The sequence below is a fragment of the Miscanthus floridulus genome, chromosome 7 (assembly GCF_019320115.1).
Source record: "Miscanthus floridulus cultivar M001 chromosome 7, ASM1932011v1, whole genome shotgun sequence".
In the NCBI taxonomy this organism is placed as follows: domain Eukaryota; kingdom Viridiplantae; phylum Streptophyta; class Magnoliopsida; order Poales; family Poaceae; genus Miscanthus; species Miscanthus floridulus.
The window spans coordinates 105,693,014-105,699,013 of NC_089586.1; positions in this window are offsets into that span (position 1 = coordinate 105,693,014).

The following is a 6,000-nucleotide window of genomic DNA, read 5'->3' on the forward strand; positions in this document are numbered from 1 at the left end:
CCATAAACTAGAGAACCAAACAGGGCCTTACAGTACTTAATCAGGTGTAATTGATAGGTATTATGAATGTATGTAATACAAGTTGGAAAAGTTTATTAGGCACATGTGTGTCTCATAGTTTTATTGCATTGTATGTACTTTGATTGGTTTGTTTGATCCAATGCCGTCAAAATCGTTTTTTTTTGCATTCCATAGAAATTTTTTGCTTTTTTGTACTTTGTATATTTTTTGTTTTGTTAGTTTCATGCAATGCTCTCATATTGTTTTTGGTATTTGCAATCCATAGAAAATTTCTGTTTTTTATATTTTGTTTATTTTATTTGATATGTTTGGTTCATCCAATGGCCTAAGAAAGTTTTTGGTTTTTGCATTCCATAGAAATTTTTTGTTTTCTGTAGTTTGTTAATTTTCTTTGATTTTCTTGGTTCTTGCAATGGCCTCAGAATTTTGTTTTATAGTTTTTTTCGTTTGTTTTGTTCTGTATGATTACTTGGGTGACCATTAGGCTTCAATTAATCAATTTTTGCCTTTTTGTGTTTTCGTGTTTGTCTGGTATGTGGAGGTGGCGGTGTAGGTCGAGGCTGAGGTGCAGTCGTTTTCGACGTCGATTTTGTTTCATTGATTCAGTTTTTTTATTTTGGTATTTGCAATCCATAGAAAAATTCTGTTTTTTGTATTTTGTTTATTTTGTTTGATATGTTTGGTTCATCCAATGCCCTAAGAAAGTTTTTGGTTTTCGCATTCCATAGAATTTTTTTCTGTAGTTTATTAAATTTCTTTGATTTTCTTGGTTCTTCAATGGCCTCAGAATTTTGTTTTATAATTTTTTTCGTTTGTTTTGTCCTGTAAGATTACTTGGGTGACCATTAGGCTCCAATTAATCAAATTTTGCCTTTTTGTGTTTTCGTGTTTGTCTGGTATGTGGAGGTGGAGGTGTAGGTCGAGGCTGAGGTGCAGTCGTTTTTTGCGTCGATTTTGTTTCATTGATTCAATTTTTTATTAGATGTTGTACATTTGGCTGATGTTGTTTTGATTCTATGTTGTTGCTGCCATTTTTCTTCTTCCTTGCTATTTGTGTTGTGGAGATGGTCAGGCAGAGGTCGAGACGGGGGGTGGTTGCTGATGGTCTTTGTGTGTCATCGGTGAATTTTCAGAATCTGAGGTACCCCTCTACTCCTAAATCATCCTAATTATCCTTTCTCTTCTTTTTTGCTGACATAGTGTATCCTTTACATTTGGTTTGAAGCCTTGCAGGTTCTAAAATGTTGGCTTCCTGCCTTTAGGTATTCTTTGAAATTTTGCCTTTTTGTTCCTCATATAGTTTTAGATCTAGTTGTGTTTCAACCATTAGTCATTTCTTGTATAGTTGTGTCCAGCTACTTTGACCTCACTAATTGGCAATGTGTAAAGGTTGTTTGAAGTTTATTTTTCCTATATTAATTCATGTTTTGTTCTATTTTTTGAAATGTCATTCAATTTTTTTATTTGCAGTTTTGATTTTTTTGATTATGTGTTTGTTCCTTGTCACCTTGCTTTCTTCTTGGCAAATTTACTTTTTTTATGGACTGTGAATTAATGTTTTCATTTATACTAGAGTTGAGCTATACTTATAGTGTTTAATCAGGTGTAATCGCAATGTATTATTAATGTAGGTAATACTAAGTGAAAAAATTAGTAGTTGATTTATTTGATTCATTCATAGAACAATTATTTTTGGTTCTTAGTTGTTTTTCGGTATCATTTGTTCTTGTTATTTTGAATATTTAATTTACAAGGTTTTTTGTACCTATAATTTTGCAAATTCTTGCTGTTTTTATCGTGCATGAAGGTGTTCCGAGAGAATGCAAAATTCGTGTGATTTCAACTCATGTTTCAATCGAAGTTTGGTTCTAGTTAGTTTTGAGTGATTGACCTTTAGGATTACTTGTGTGACCCTAGGGCCTCAATCACTCAGATTTTGTTTTTGTTACATTTGTGTGATTTGTTCCCTCAAATTGCTTGAGTTATTAGAGGGGGTCAAATCACCCAAGTTCCAAATAGACAGATCCTAAAATTACTTGTAGTTAGGATTCTGAGGTTGAGTGCTGGGAATTTCTTAGGAAATGCTAGTCATGGGGAGGTTTATCTCAGCACAGTAGTTCGCACGTGGGGTTGGGGTCAATAGGGAGTCATCAGAGATGTAGGAGAAGGTGAGGCAAAAATGTAATAGGTATGCCCGGTAGCCGACGATGTTCTATTCAGGAGGATGAACTGAAACAAAAAGACATGTGCCCATTGGATCTTGATCTAAGGGCAAAAAAGATTAAAGTCTAGGAGAGGGAAAAAATTGCTCAAGTCAAGTCCAATTAGAAACAAATAATACGAAATGGGATGTTAGTTATCGCTTGTCTATTTCTTATTATGCGCTTTTCCCCAACACATTGTGGAGTTTTGTAACATCAAAATATGCTTATGAAACACTCTGACGTCATCTTATTTTGGGTTTAAAGGATCATGCATAACTCATTCACTCTAAAAGCATCTAGGCCCCTAGTTGGGGTTCAGTGATTAATGACAATACGAGATTAATATGACTAACGTGTGTTTTGCAGAGGCAATTAAGTTAGGTCATGGTAATGGCAATTGATTGGGCAATCATGGTTGTCATGCCCCTACGATGGAAATCATTTCATTTTTCAAAGGATGGACGACAAGGTTAAGGATGGACTAGTTCTAAGTGTCGTTTGGTGTTGAAGAGACACTTAGAGTAGTTTAGGACTTTGTTTTTCCTTTGGCCATAATATTAAGGGGGGTATGAACTAGTAACTTGACCTAGATGAGTCTAGTGGGTTAGGTGTGGTGCACACTTGTCAAATCTAGCACTAGGTAGCTCTGAAGTAGCCCTAAGATCAATTGGAGCAAACTTCATTCACATATGTTGTTGAGTTGGAAGTGAATGGAGGGTCAAATGTTGACCGAACGCTGATTCGGTTGTGACCGGACGCTGGTAGTAGAGTCCGGTTAGTTCATTTGATCAAGCAGAAGTCATCTGGTTGCGACCGGACGCTGAATGAAAAGTGACCGAACGCTGGGTGCCAGAGTCCGATCAACTCCAGTAAGGTTCCAGAGAGGAAGAATCCTGATCAGATGCGTCCGATCAGTGCTGACCGGACGCTGGTCGGGTTTCGATTACTGACCGGACGCTGAACAGCAAAGTAACCGAACTCTGGGCGCTAGCGTCCGATCAACATCAATAAGGGTCCAGAGAGTAGTTTTTGTGACTGGACGTGTCCGGTCAGTGCTGACCGAACGCTGGTCAGACTCCGGTCATAACTTAATGATTCTATGGTGGGGATAACTGACCAGAGCGTCCGGTCACCCTGCAGAACGCTGACGCAACCTCCTAACGGTTCGTTTTGAATGAGGGGGTATAAATACTTCCTCTATTCATCCAAGGGAGGTCTCTTGCCCATTTAATCAGCTGAGAAACACCCTTGAGAGAGCTTTGGAGAGCAAGAGCCTAGTGAGGTGATTGAAATTTGAGAATCCAAGATTAAGGCCTCATTAGTGCAAGAAGAGTAGCAAGTGTGCATCCACCTTTCACATTAGGCTTGTTATAGTCAAGTGAGAGTTCTTGCTTGTTACTCTTGGTGATTGCCATCACCTGGACGGTTTGGTGGTGATTATGAGTTTGGTGATCATCCGACAGAGCTTGTGGATGACCCAACTCATGTTGTGAGCGGTTGTGGGCGATTCACTGCGATGGTGTGTCGAAGAATCAGCCCGTAGAGAGCACTTGATCCTTACGCGGATCAAGGGAGAGCTACACTCTTGTGTGGGTGCTCCAACGAGGACTAGTGGGAAGTGGCGACTCTCTGATACCTCAACAAAACATCACCATGTTCCTTCTCCTCTCTTTACTTTGAGCATTTATATTTGAGCAATTCAATTCTTGTCTTTACATTCCTAGAATTACCATGCTAGAGTAGGATTGGAACTTAGGGTGCTAAACTTTTGTGTGGTAGATTATTAGAATCACATTCTAGGCACAAGGGGTGATGTGGGCTAAGTGTAGGGTTTAATTGTTGCAAAGAATTTTAGAATTAGCCTAATTCACCCCCCTCTTGGGCATCTTAATCCTTTTAATTGGTATCGGAGCCTCGTGCTCACATATTTAGGCTTAACCACCTAGTGAAAGATGTCCCACGGGGATGGACCTCCTTCTATCTTTGAGGGAGATGATTTTTCTTATTAGAAAATTCACATAGAGGCATATTTAGAAGTTGTGGATGTTGGAATTCTTAGAGCCGCCTCTCAAGGTTTCCCAAAACCTAGGGATCCCGCACATCTTTAAGGCGATGAAGTGAATTATGAAAAATGGAAAACAAAGGCTAGAAACACCATCTTTAGAGGCATTTGCAAAGATGTGTTTAACCGTATGAGGAACCACAAGAACGCCCATGCACTATGGTCGGACATTTGTGCGCTCCATGAGGGAACAAAGAGCGAGCGTGAGGAACGCTATCATCTTGTTATGAAAAAGCTTAATTCTTTCGAGATGCTTCCTAAAGAAAGTGCAAATAAAATATACTCATGCTTAAATGTTCTTATAGAGAAAGTCAATGGGCTTGGACTTACACAAATGCAACTATCCGATGTTATAAGAAAGATCTTGAGTATCCTCCCCATTGACAAATATGGACATATCGTGATCGTGCTTCATCAAGGTGATCTTTCCACTGCTACATCAACTCAAATCTTGGGAAAGATCAATGCGCATGAGATGTACATGCATATCACACCACAAGATAGCTCTTCCTCTACCAAGAAGAAAGACAAAGACTTGGCATTCAAGGCTAGCCAAGAGAAGGGCAAAGCAAGAGTTGAATATGAGAGCTCAAGTGATGATGAAATTGATGATGCAAGTCTTGCTCTCATGGTGAGAAGAACAACCAAGATGCTAAAGAAGCTCAACAAGAACAGTATCAAGTTTGATGGCAAGAAAAAGAAGTTCTTCACTAGCAATAGAAGGAAGCCAATCTCTGACATGGATTGCTATAATTGTGGAGAACTTGGTCATCTAGCTCATCAATGCTCCAAGCCAAAGAAAGACAAATACAAAAAGAAGTATAAGGGCAAGAAAGATGACTCAAGTGATGAAGATGAAGATGAGAAGAAGAAAAATAAGCCATACAAGAAGAAGAATGACAAGAAGAAGAATTTCCATAAGAAGAAGAAAAATAGCAAGGCATACATCATCGATGATTGGCTCACAGATATTGATTCATCAAGTTGCTCATCCGATGATGATAGTGAAAATGAGAAGATGGCCGCTATTGTGATTGACTCTTCATCATCTTCACTGACACCACCGCCATCATCCTCTACACACCTATGCCTTATGGCTAAGGGTGAACGAAAGGTATCAAATGATGATGATAGTAGTGGTGATGAACATGCTAGCAATGATGATAGTGATAGTGATGATGATGAATTTGAATCACCTTCATATGATGATCTTGTTAAATTGCTAAATCAATACACTAAGATCATTAGAAAGTCAAGAGCTAAGAATGAAAAGCTAGAACTTAAGAATGACTCTCTTTTAGCTAAATGTGACATAGCGGAAAAGGCTAGTGTTGAGCTTAGATAAGCAAATGATGCTATGTCATCCAAACTCAAGGAGCTCAAATCTTCTAAGAAAGAGCTTAAAGATAAACATGATAAATTTAAGGGGATACATAATGAGCTCATCACTAGGTATAAAATGCTAAAAGAAGAATATACAAATCTCAAGATCAATCATGATAATCTTGTTATCTCTCATGAGTTTTTATCCAATGAGCCACATGATGCTACTAACCATGTTGTTAAGATTGATATAGCTACATCATGTGATGATTTGATTATTCAGAGCATTGAGCAAGGTTCTAGTAGCAAAGGCAAGCAAGTGGTTGAGTCCGATAACTATGATGAGTATGTCAAGATCAAGAATGAGAATGAGAAGCTAAAGAAAGATCT